A 13,871-nucleotide genomic window follows, 5' to 3' on the forward strand; every position below is an offset into this window, starting at 1 on the left:
GGTCTCTTGTCTCTTAGGCAGGTCCAGACTTTTTCCCGGACTCCCTTCCGGCTAGCAGTGGCACACTAACCCCTTCAGGCTGTGTTCACGCAGCCAACCCTAGTCCTCTCCCTGGGATCTGACCTCCGAAGCCCGAGCGTCAGCCCCCAGCCCCCGCCCGCCCCAACAGGGGAGCAGACAAGCCTCTCAGGCTGGTGAGTGCTGGTCGGCACCGATCCTCTGTGTGGGAATCTCTCCGTTTTGCCCTCTGCACCCCTGTTGCTGTGCTCTCCTCTGTGGTGCTGAAGCTTCACCCCAACCCCCACTCCTCCAGTGAAGGGGCTTCCTAGTGTGCGCAAACTTTTTCTCCTTCACAGCTCCCTCCCAGTGGTGCAGGTCCCATCCCTATTCTTTTGTCTCTGTTTTTTCTTTTTTCTTTTGCCCTACCCAGGTACGTGGGGAGTTTTTTGCCTTTTGGGAAGTCTGAGGTCTTCTGCCAGCATTCATTAGGTGTCCTGTAGGAGTTGTTCCACATGTAGATGTATTGCTGAAGTATTTGTGGGGAGGAAGGTGATCTCCACATCTTACTCCTCTGCCATCTTGAAGGTCTCCCCCTCTCTATCTATCTCTTATTGGTTCTGCTTCTCTGAAGAGCTCTAATTCATATATATGCCCTGTTTCCTTATTTCTTCAATTACGCAGGGTTGGCAAACTATGGCCCATCTGCTCCCTGACACCTGTGTTTGTACATAAGGTTTTACTGGAACATAGCGATGTCCATTCATTTACATATTGTCTGTGGATGATTTTGTACTATAATTGAATAGCAGAATTAAGTAGTTGCAACAGGTAATAATGACCTACAAAGCTAAAATATTTACTATCTGGACCTTATAGAAAATGTTTACTGACACCCGAATTAGAGTGAAAGCTGCATGACATGAGGGGGTATGTCATCTTTTTGTAAGAAAAACTTTGTAGGTCTCAAGTATTGATATGATACCATAAGAACAACTAAGAAAATTATGGGATTTTGTTTCTGGAGAGAAAATGATAAAAAGGTTGATTTCTTTTCAATACTGATCAAGATGTTTATCTGTTTATGGGCAAGTCAGCTAAAGAAAATATTCTGTTGAATGGATAATCCTATTATTTTTCTTGTCATATATCTCCTTCAGGAAACTACAATATTCTATACTACTCAAAATGTAATTTCCATTTAACCTTGTGTTGTTGTCCTTCTAGGAAATAATCCTAAGGCAATAAGCCTAAAATAAACCTTAATATTTCCAATCAGTATGGCAGGCTGAACTGATCTAAGGATCCTCTCTTTTGAGTAAATTCATATAAAAATGTTGGATAAAGAATAACAAAACAAAATATATCTTTAAGATTTAAAGCCAGAAAGAAAAATCACCCAGATGTAGAAACAAAAATCTTACAATCAGAGCACTGAATGGGAGTTAAAACTGAATGACTCTCAGGATCTCAAAACCTAGTCTAAGTTTCAATGCCCACTTGCAGGAAAGTACAGCACTGAGTCTGTGGAACTTATGCTCTTTGAGGAACTAGAATTGGGACTCCCTCCATCAGGCTGAGAGTTGGAAGGGTTTGGAAAACCTCCACAGAAAAACCCTGGGAGGTATTTGAGAAGTGGCCACCTGCCTGTGGTCATGGGTTGGAAAAGAATTACCCCAAAGAAGTCAGAATTTTTACTTTAAACTGTGCACATGTCTCAAATTCTACTAACCAAGTGGGCATGGACATGGCCTGACCTGAGAAATTAACATAAATATTATTTGTAACAGAGGAAATCCATAGGTTTCTGGTTGGAGCAAACAAGAGTCTTCTCAGAGACTTTTTTCAGTGATTATTTCATAAGGATTGAGGTATAAAAGTTGCAATTGCAAACCCTCTTCTCTGCTTACAAAAGATTATATTTATTCTTCAAGGTCCAATCCAAATGTCATTCTATGACTTTCTGTAATATGTAGACCACCTCCTCACTCCCAACATTCTTTACCTATACAAGCTTTTGCTCCCACAGTCCTTTGTTCATCCCTTTATACTAGAATTTTCATATTGCATTATATTTACCTTTGTACTCTTTCATCTTTCTTCTAGAGGTGAACTGCTTGAGGACAGGAATCATGCCTTGTTTACATTTGTGTCCTCTGTAGGGAAATTTAAAATAGCTCTTGAAAGTCACAGAAATAATCATTTCCATTAACCTTTGTGAGGGATGCAAAGAAGCAAACAACATTGACATTGATTATTTTATGAATAATAAAATTTAATGAAGAACACTTAAGGTGTTTGGGCATCTAGCAAAAGAAATCAGATAAAAACTGATGTCTGAAAACCATGTTTGATTAATGATAGGAAAAAATAATATAGACAGTAAGTTCCGTAGGATTTCAGAAAATCAGTTTAGCTAGCTCACCGTGAGGGAGTGTTAGAAGGTAAGGATAGAAAATTTGGAAGATTGAGTGGGGCCAGATTATGGATCACTCAGGAATTTGGACTTTAACTTGTAGCTAGTGGATGGGAAACCATGGATGTTTTCTGTGCAGCAGAGTTAACACAAAGATCTGGTCTAGAATTATTTATTTATTTTTTAAAATTTATTCATTTTTGGCTGTGTTGGGTCTTCATTGCTGTACGTGGGCTTTCTCTAGTTGTGGCAAGCGGGGGCAACTCTGTTGAGGTGTTCGGGCTTCTCATTGTGGTGGCTTCTCTTGTTGCAGAGCACAGGCTCTAGGCACGCAGGCTTCAGTAATTGTGGCACGTGGGTTCAGTAGTTGTGGCTTGCAGGCTCAGTAATTGTGGCTTGTGGGCTCTAGAGCGCAGGCTCAGTAGTTGTGGTGCATGGGCTTAGCTGCTCCATGGCATGTGGGATCTTCCTGGACCAGGGCTTGAACCCATGTCCCCTGCATTGGCAGGCAGATTCTTAACCACTGTGCCACCAGGGAAGCCCTGGTCTAGAATTATTAATCTGGCAGTGATGTGTAGGATGAATTGGTTAGGGATAGCAGCCTGAGGCAGAATAGCTTGGATGCAGTAATCTAGGAATGGGTGATAAGAGCTTGGATTGGGCAGTGAGGATGAAGAAAAAAGAGAGAGAGAGAAAAAGAATTTTAGCAGAGACCTCAAACATACTTTTTTATAAAAAAAAAATAGAGAATTAAAATGTTAAAATTATTATTGGGAAATCATGATAATGTTAATTCTTCACAGGGCAAGAATACTGTTAGAGATCAAACATATTAAGAAATTTATGAGATATGATGAAATAATTTTCCTTAACACTCTGCATGCTTTAGTAAGTGACAAAATAGATGTTCACAGAGACCAAGTCAAAATTTTTCATAAACATCCGTGTAACATGATTTACCTGATGATTCTTAGCCAGCTATTTTAAAAGAATTCTTTTAGTGGGATAGAGTTCTGAAAATTGGGAAAGTATGGAGGTCACATATGGTTCCGTTTCATAAATTCTAGGTTATAGGAAGTTCACATATTGCAAAAGAAACATTTAGAAGCTCTGAACAGAGCAACTAAATTGATTTGTGATGTTATTGTCATTGGTGTTAGATCAGCAACTGTCATAGTCAGGCAGAACTATCATATCATTAGGAAAGAATGCAAAAATCCTGAGTCTATGTAAGGAATATAACATTCACTCTGAGGTAGAAGAACCTCAGGCTTAGCCAAATGGTTGTGGTTTAAGTTAGTATTTAACTTAGCTAGTTCCTTTCTTCCTTTAGTTCATTGCAAAGCTTTAGCTGTATCAAATACTGTTCTTTTTTTCTCTATCAGTTGGGCAATCCAAGAATACCATTCTTAGCCTTGAGTAAGTTCCCAGTCATCTACGGAAGCCAGAGTTCAAAAGCTTTGGTACACTGTCATGAAATTCTATTTTTCTTCCCCTAATATAGTATAGCAATTTAAAACCTTTCTGCACTAATCATTGTCATCATGAGTTAAGAGATCATAATCAGTCTAGAATAGCAGCTCATCTAGTGGGGGAAGTTCTTGGTGTGACACACTCCTTAGTTAGAGTGAGAGCCGTGATGATTCAGCCCATAGTTATTCTCCTCTTGCGTAGGGAGTGAAGAGGGCCTCAGGTAATGCATAGATTTTGGAGTCAGACTGGCCAGAGTCCCAATCAGGTCTAGACCATTTATGAGTCGTGCACTGTGTTAGTTTGCTAGGGCTGCCACAACAAAGCACGATAGCTTGAGCAGCTTAAACAACAGAAATTTATTTTCTCATAGTCCCACTGCTTAGAAGTCCTGGTGCAGGAAGGGGGGGGGGGCCCTTCCAGGGCCCAAGAGTGGGCTCTTGTCTAACTTGGAAATGAATTGCCTGAGGAGACACATGTACTGATAAAGCAAAAGAAATTGGACAGCAGCAGGGTAAATGAACCCAGGAGAACTGCTCTGCCATGTGGCTCGCAGTCTCAGATTTTATGGTGATGGGTTAGTTTTGGGGCCATCTCAGGCCAATCATCTTGCTTGGCCCATAGTATGACTCACTATCCTTCCTGGTGGCGTGTACATTTCTCAGCCAAAATGGATTCCAGCAAGAAGGACTCTGGGAGGTTGGTCGTCTCCTCCCTCTTTTGGCCCCTCCCAAATTCTGCAGGTTAGTTTTCAACAGCAGCACCTTGTTCCTTATTAGGACCTCCTGCTGTTAGACAGCTCAGGCAAGTGGGCTTGGCCAAGGTGGGTGGTTTTGGTCAGCAGTTCCCTAACAGTCCAAGGACAAGGTGGTCAGAGCTGGCTTCTCTGAGGCCTCTTTCCTTGGCTTATAGATGGTCATCTTCCTGTGTCTTCATATGGTCTTCCCTCTAAAACTATCTGTGTCCAAATTTCCTCTTATAAAGACCACAGTCATATTGGATTAGAGCCACGCTCATGCTTTCATTTTAATTTGATCACCATTTTAAAGGTCCTATCCCCAAATGCTGAGGTCCTAGGAGTTAAAATTTTAACATATGAATTTAGAGGGGACACAATTCAGCTCATTATATATACCCTCAGGCAAATCACTTAGCCATTCTGTGACTTGTTTATTTGGAATAAACTTTAGTTGCAGTCAAGTCTGAAGAATTGCAGTTATTGATTGTGAGGTAAAGACCATGCCTGATATACTCAAAACAGAGATCACTGTTCCTGCATAAGTGTATTCATAGCAATCTTTTTTTTCACCTTTAAAACTAAGTTGTTGTTACTGTTGTTTTAATAACACTAGGCTTATGTGACATATTGATATTCAAGATAACAATTTTTTAAAAATCTGTGTTTCTCAGAGGAACTGCCAAATCTAGCATATTACAAATACAGAGATATTTATCCAGGCTGAAGCATAAAGATGGGAAACTTATTTAGAATTCACATACCTGGAAGCTGCTGCTGGTATGGCACTGAGTCCCATCTTTCCCTGTATAATGATATTTACTGGTTACTTCATTCCTTCTTTACCTTTAACTTCCACATCAAAATAATCACTAGATCCATCAGCATCTACTTGCTAAATATCCTGATACTATATTCTTTCGTCTCCATCTTCATTGCCCCCAACATGGTTCAAGTCTCCAGCAATTTTTTTGTGGCTGGAGTATTTGGTCCAGACTGTTGCAATAGCTTTCTCAATGTTTTTTACTCCTTCCATCTTGCCCTGTCAAACATCTAAACATTACTGATAGGCTAATCTTTAAAAGTGCAAATGAGACTACATTTCCAATGTCTTCGTAATCTATCAATTGTTTGGTACTATATATAGCAGTTTATCAGAAACTTTTTTAGACTGGGACAAAAATTGAGGATAAAGTTCAATATGTGAAGCAATAACTAATGCTATCAGAGGTTATCCCGTAGGTAACACTGGAGTGATTGCCCCTTGCCATTCTTTTTTGTTGTGTGTGTGTGTGTGTGTGTGTGTTATGAATCATCTTTTTATTGACAAGAAAAATGAGGCTCAGAAAGATTAATTAATGTACTTAGGGTCATGTAAGTAAGTGGCTGGGCCAGGATTTGAACCAAGCCCTCCTGACTCCCCTGAATTACACTGCATGGGGATTAGAGCCAGGAAAGGTGACATGATGAATTTATAATCTTATCTATCTATTTATTTGAAGTATAATTGATTTACAATATAGTGTTACTTTCACGTGTATAGCACAGTGATTCAATTATACATATGTGTATATATGTATATATGTATGTATATATATATATATATATATATATATATATATATATATATATATATATATATATTCCTTTTCAGATTCTTTTCCCTTATAGGTTATTACAAAATATTGAGTATAGTTCCCTGTGCTATACAGTAGATCCTTGTCGGTTATCTATTTTATATATAGTAGTGTGTATATGTTAATCCCAAACTCCTAATTTAACCCGCCCTCCCCCGACCTTCCCCCCCTTTGGTAACATAAGTTTGTTTCTATGTCTGTGAGTCTATTTCTGTTTTGTAAATAAGTTCACTTGTATCATTTTTTTAGATTCCACATATAAGCAATATCACCTGATATTTATCTCTCTTTGTTTGGCTTACTGCCATTCTGCCCTTTTATCTCACACTAATACCTGATCAGCCTAGGCCAGCACTGGCTCAGAGAATCAAGTCCAAGATCCTTGTCAGGATCTTCAATAACAGTGACTGAGATTTCTCAAGCCAGGCTGTGCCTCCCCTCCAATGGTTTGGAAATCTCTGGCATTCCCCTTGTCCCCTCTTGGAATTTCCTTCCTCTCCTTGTTCCTGGAAACATGCCACGAGCAGATAACTACCTTCCTGCCTTGCCATAGCGTTTCAATGGTACCTTTCACACCACAGATCACACCAAGCTCTAACGATTTGCTTGCCTGTCAGTCTCCCTCCTCGCCGAAGGTCTCCTCCATGGTGTTTACTTCACCCTGATGTCTCTAATGCATTCAGTAATGCTGATGCAATAACCACTTTAGATGAAAAACTCAGAAAGTAAGGATGAGAGATACTTCCTGTACCTAAATGTTTTTAATTTTCACCCTGTCTATGGATAGCTTCATGAAGAAAACACAATAAAGGAAGGAGAGAAAGAAAGCAAGAAACAAGCCTGGCAATGGAATAGGAAGAGTGAGGGAAAGGGAGGACTCCCCCTGAAGCCCACCCCAGGCTTCACCCACTGCACATCACCAAGCCTGCACCCCGAAAGCCACGGTGCAGGCATCCCAATTCCACTCACAACAAGTATGCTGACCATTATGCTGTGTTCCTCATATCTTGCTCCATTTGAGAAGGTACACTGCTCCAGATCTCTTCCCTTTTTCCTTCCTATTTTTGTCTCAATTCTGAATCGCGCCTAATCAAGCTCAGTCACTGAGAACCATACCTGCTATGGCAGCTCACCCATCACTCCAGAGAAGCCTTTGCCAGAAACTCCAAGAGAGTGGCTGGGAAGGGAGGGAATGAGGGAGAGAAAACGGAAGTAGATTATAGATTACATGAAAGAAAAGGGCTAAAAAGTCAAGGAAGAAGGACAAAAAGCAAGGAAAAAATGAAAAAGAAGGGGGGAAAAAAGGAGAGGAGAAGACAAAAGGCAAGGAAGAGGGAAATTCAACCATTTCATGGAGTGGATCTGCCATTCCTCTTTGCCTGCAAATTGTAATATTGCATGCTCTCCTATTTCTATTTCGATTATTCACTTAAATCCCATTCAGCATAAGAGCTGAAAGACTATTCCTTAAATGTCCCATAAGAATAGCTTTGATTCTGCACTTTTTGGAGAAATCACAACATCGTGACTCAAATGAACTTGACTAAAATTGTTCCAAACAAGAATTATTATTACAAAGTTCTTGGCTGTGAAAATGACAAAGGGAGTTTAGTCCAAACAAGGGTTTACTGGGAAAACCACACCCTTCTAATGCCTCTGAACCGAAAGGACACAGAAACTATGATGATAAGACAGGCCACACAACTTTTCGTGGCAGGTGGTTACCCAAAAGCTTAACAAATAAGAACAGTCTAGAACAGCTAGTCACAATGGGGTTCCTCGTATGCAAAAAAAAAAAAAAAAAAAAAAAAAGAAAAGAAAAGATTTTAAGGACATTTTGCCAATTCTTCAGCCCTGGGTCAGAGTATTTAGATAATCACATGGTGAATAAAGTTCATATTTTCTGGTAAAATTTTAAAGAGGGTGTCAAAAGAAATTTTTCTTAATGATCCAGACATTTACCTTCCCCAATACATCTCCCACTTAATAAAGTTATTATCCCCACACTGCTACGTTTCACACAGAACTGACTGAGCAGATATTTATGTATAAGGAGAGGGACCTAAACTTAAACACTCCAACAAATCAAATTTTTATCTATTCCACAGGTGGCTTTTTCAGACTCACAGACATAAAAAACAAATTCATGGTTACCAAAGGGGAAGGGGGAGGGATAAAATAGGAGTTTGGGATTAGCAGATACAGACTATAAATTAGCTAAACAACAAAGTCCTACACTATAGCACAGGGAACTATATTCAATATCCTGCAATAAGCCATAATGGAAAAGAAAATGAAGAACTATATATACACACACACACACACACACACACACACACACACACACACACACACACACACATATATATTACTGAATCACTTTTCTGTACACCAGAAACCAACACAACATTGTAAATCAACTATACATCAATAAAAAACAAAAAACAAAAAAACAAATATAGTTTTGTGGTCACAGTTTCAGCAAATGTGTATTAAGCACAAACGATATAATAAACCCTATGCTGGGAGGCAGAGAGAGTAGCCCTCTCTGAGACAACTAGAATAAAGTTCAAGTGTTGTCATTATTCCTTTTACTCCACTAGAGAACCTATGTTTTAAGAATCTGAAGTTTTTGTAATCAAGATCGATTTTACATTTAAGATTGGGCAAACACTCTTGAGTGCTTCTTAGAAAAACATTATCTTTAGCCTCCTGCCTAAGTCAACCGCCTGACTACCCAGCTGAAACGGCCTTTTCTTCAGTACTGGCGAATGTTCTGCATGCAACTTGATAACAATTTGAGGAGTCTACAGTTTTGCTGCGGGAGGTACAAGATACTTCCAGTCACACATAAACAGGCTTTGAGGGCAGCTTCTTATTTGCCTGTTGTTGTAGAAGTTCTCTTAACTGAGCTCTATTTAACAAACTCATCAGATTAGTGATTTCTCTCCACCCTCTTTGTAAATCATGCGGACTGATAGCCATAGTTCACAGCTCTTGGCTCTTCCGTAACATTTCTGTTTGTGCCTTTGCATTGTTATCTTACAACGCTTGCTCTCAACTGCGTTTGTGCCAAATGCACTTGTTTCTGTAACTAAGTAGGGTGTAAAGCAATAAAATATGAGCCCAGAAGGAAAGTTACACTGAAAGCTACACTGAATACTTTGGAAAGTCTTGGAATACTTGGAAGAGGAGGGTCACTACAAATACTTCTGTTAAATTAGGTGTGGGTAAAATGATTGTAAAAGATCGGGAGAAATTATAAACATCTAGAAGGATTCTGGATTCAGAATACTTCACACATCTCCGTAATTTCAGCCTCACTTTAAAGGAACCAAAATTGAGAAATCATAGATGATGGATGCGTTATGGGTGTGAGTCTATGAGAAGGACTAGGTGGAATTTTAATCAGTTGACCATGCATAACAAAAAGGCATGGGTCTACAAGAAAAAGACTGGAGAATAAATGTACATTTATGAAATAGGAATAAATAGTTAGAGGTAAGCATGCATCACTTTTGTGATTCCCTCTTTATAGGGCTTCTTCAGTGAACCACCCAACTACAGATACAATTACTCCCACAGTAAAATGTGGGAGTGACAGATGTTAAGTCTGTGGTACATGCAGCAAAAAGCACACTGGTTTCTACTCTCATCTCGACCACTTTGAGCAAGACACTCACTCTCAAAATTTTGATTTCCGTTTGCAAAATGCGAAAAACAATACCTGTCTTGCTTATTTCACAGGGTTTTGTTTTGTTTTTTAAGAATCAAATGAAGTAATAAATGAAAATATTTTATAAATTTTAAAATGCAAAAAATAAGGCAAATAGATCTAATAGTAGGGGGTATGTCTTGTACAACTTTGTATTCTGAAAAAGCCCATAGAGAGTTAAAACAATAAGCCTTTAATGAACAAGTTAATAAAAGAATGGACCCATTTTTCTGCCACAGGGCTGCACATGGAAACATAGCGTTTGCGACATGGTATCAGGTTGGCTTGATGGACATTTTAGAATCTGTCCTCATTGTGGCCATTTGGGGCAATTTCTATAGATGAGGTACGTACCAGCCCTCTTGTATAGGTTTATGTGGTACTTGATAGGTGTTTATTTATTTATTTTTTTTGTTAGGTGTTTATTGAATAGTATTTATTCAGAGTCAATTAATGAATGAGTGAATGAATGGAAATGTTTAGACCCTTTTTTGTCACTCTTTTTTTCTCACAACTTACTCCATCAAAGCAATAGGAATTGGTGGTTGTTCAGTTAATATAGTAGGCATTCAAAATGTTTGTTGAATGAATAAAGAAATAAATGTGTAAATGCAACGTATGAACATGGAGATAAGCCTGCCTCTTTTTTCCAGCTTTCTTGAGATATAATGGACATATAAAATTGTGTAAATTAAAGGTGTACAATGCACTGATTTGATACACATACACTGCAATATGATTACCACTGTAGCATTAGCTAACCCTCCATCATATCACATAATCACCTTTTTTTTTTTTTTTCTGGTGAGAACATTTCAGGTCTACTCTCTTAGCAACTTTCAAGTTTATACTAGAATAACGTGAAGTATAATCACAATGCTGTGCGTTAGATCCCTAGAACTTATTCTTCTAACTGCAGAGTTGTACTCTGACCAACATTTCCCCGTTTCCACATATATATACATATATATGTATATACATGAATCTTCTTTATCCATTTATCTGTTTATCTGTTGATGGATACTTTAGTTGTTTTTATATCTTGGTTATTGTGAATAATGAATGATCATGAGAGTGCAGATATGTCCTTGGCATCCCGTTGTCCTTTCCTTTGGATATATACTCAGAAGTGGGATTGCTGGATCATATGGTAGTTCTATTTTTAATTTTTTAAGGAACCTCCATACTGTTTTCCATAGTGGCTACACTAATTTACGTTCCTACTAACAGTGCACAAGCATTCCTTTTTCTCTGCATCCTCACCAACACTTGTTACTTTTTGTGTGGTTTTTTTTTCTTTTTTTTGGTACGCGGGCCTCTCACTGTTGGGGTCTCTCCCGTTGCGGAGCACAGGCTCCAGACGCGCAGGCTCAGCGGCCATGGCTCACGGGCCCAGCCGCTCCACGGCCCATGGGATCTTCCCAGACCAGGGCACGAACCCACATCCCCTGCATTGGCAGGCGGACTCTCAACCACTGCGCCACCAGGGAAGCCCACCTTTTGTGTTTTTGATGATAGCCATTCTAACAGGTGCTACGTCATTGTGGTTTTGACTTTCATTTCCCTGATTATTAGTGATGTTGAACATCTTTTCATGTGCCTATTGGTCAACTGTATGTCTTCTTTGGAAAAATGTCTATTCAGTTCCTCCATCCATTTTTTAATTGGATCGTTTGGGGTTTTATTGTTGTTGTCATTATTGTTATTGGGTTGTATAAGTTCTTTATTTTTGATATAATTCCTTATCAGATGTATGGTTGGCAAATACCTTCTCCCATTCTGTAATTTGCCTTATCATTTCACTGATGATTTCCTTTGCTGTGAAGAAGCTTTTTTAATTTGACATAGTCCCGCTTATTTATTTTTGCCTTTGTTGCCTGTGCTTTTGGTGTCACAACCAAAATTTTATTGCCGAGATCAATGTAAAGGAGCTGTCCCCTATCTTTATTACTAGGAGTTTTAAATTTCAGGTCTTTGTTTAAGTCATTAATCCATTTTAAGTTAATTTTTGTGAGTGGTATAACTACTACTGCAGGCAGTTATTCAGTTTTCCTAATACTATTTATTTATTTATTTTACTGCTGAACTTATTTTTTTTTAACTTTTTATTTTATGTTGGAGTATAGCTGACTAACAATGTTGTGATAGTTTCAGATGCACAGCAAAATGACTCAGCCATACATATGCATGTATCCATTCTCCCCCAGACTCCCCTCCCATTCAGGCTGCACACACACACACACACACACAGATGGCATCTATAGAATGAATTCCTAGAGGTAGAACTGCTGGTTTAAAAGGGTTTTGCACCAGAAGGCAGAGAACTAGCTTATTGTATTTATTTTTTTGTGTTTTAACGATGTTTGAGAATATCAGCCCTATCCAGAAAAATAATCAATGGGTTTCTTTTTCCTTTAAAGTTAAAATTGGATATTAAAGGCACTTGGCTTTAAGATGGGATAATACTAGACAACTAGGCTCAGCTCTGTACATTAGAACTTTCTGATTTTCAACATAAGAAAGACTTTAAGAAAAATTTGAAAAACTTCCTGGAATAAGAATATCAGGAGACCATCTTACTCTCTTTGGAGAATTTACCTTAGACATGACAGAACTGGTAGAAATGTGTTTCTTTCAGATGCATTTCATGTGCATTCTTTTGCTTTGGATGGGCTTTTTTCTTTTTCTTTGCAAAGAAAAATTGTTATTATTGATTTTCCTTAACTCTCCCTCTCTCCTTATTTTTGTAATGCTTTAAAATGATTGAAATTATGAGGAAATTTATAAATTTAACCTATTCAACAGAGAAGAAATATTCATACATGGGAACACTAATATGTATTGACAAATACAACTGATCAACAGCTAATGGTATGATTTCCACTTTGATTGAGTGAAAATAGCTACAAACATGTTAACAATCTGAGTTAAAATTGGTACAAAAACTAATCCTTCTCTAAACACAATAATAAGTCCTTGGTAGAATTCACGTGGGAGATTTTCTTAAAATTAATTTATAAGGAATAGTTTTTGGAGGGATTAGCCTAGAGTTCTGTCCACAAAAATAGAGGGGAAAAAATCAATACAGAGCTATTTCATCCAAAACTGTTGGCTAAAGAGATAAATTGTCATTTGCTTATATCAGTTGTTCTCAGCCCTGATTGCATATTAAAGTCAAGAGATTTTTAAAAAATACAAATGTTCACCTGGACCACTTAAATCAGAATCTCTGGCTGAGGGAGGGGAGTGGCAGATATCCACATTTTAAAAATCTTTGCTGGTGATTCTAATATGAATCAAGTTTCAGAACTGCTGGTTTCAGAAAGATAAGGAACAGAAATTTAGAATGAAACTCTTCCTGGTATCAGGACACCAAAGTGAGGTGAGACAGATCACCTCTCGTTGTATGCTGATTTACAAAGGAAAGCCTCCAAGAATCTATTACATTTTTCTGGAAGCTTCAACAAATTCAAGAATATAAAGATGGAACAGAGAAGATTTAAGGAGAACGTTATGGTGGAGACCTCTTCGGAGAGAGCTGATGCTATGCTGGCGTCTTCATTTCCCTTCTGTAAAGGAGGCATGGTGAGTGCTCCCTTTTGCTTCAAACATAGAGAAAGGGGTTACACTCAGAGAGCTTGAGATACTGTCCTGACATCAGGAGACACAAGACTGCTGTCTGATTCGTGCATAAGAAAGCTTTATCAAGCATAGATTGGAATCTGTTTTCTACCAGCCAACTGCTCTGTTGGTGGAATCAACAGTGTTATAGTTCGGGAATCACCCTGCCTCTCAGAGTTTGTCAAGGAAAGGGGGACATCAGTGTTTCCCTGTTGGAGAAAGGCAGTGACATAGGAGAGGGATCCTGCATGATTAGAGCTTCTTCATCTGTATCTTGCT

The 13,871-nt window shown here is 38.6% G+C and overlaps 1 long non-coding RNA gene across 1 annotated transcript in view; it reads right to left on the reverse strand.

Moving 5' to 3' along the window:
- Positions 1-2,131: 2,131 nt before the first annotated feature.
- The window catches only part of LOC307183103, a 31,707-nt gene continuing 19,967 nt past the window's right edge, over positions 2,132-13,871 (reverse strand). The window contains exons 3-4 of the long non-coding RNA XR_013827361.1: positions 5,384-5,424; positions 2,132-2,153 (exon numbers count right to left, since the gene is read on the reverse strand). This is a non-coding gene — a long non-coding RNA (uncharacterized lncRNA). The remainder of the gene's footprint in view (positions 2,154-5,383; positions 5,425-13,871) is intronic.

Source organism: Stenella coeruleoalba (genome assembly GCF_951394435.1).
Source record: "Stenella coeruleoalba genome assembly, chromosome: 1".
Lineage (NCBI taxonomy): Eukaryota > Metazoa > Chordata > Mammalia > Artiodactyla > Delphinidae > Stenella > Stenella coeruleoalba.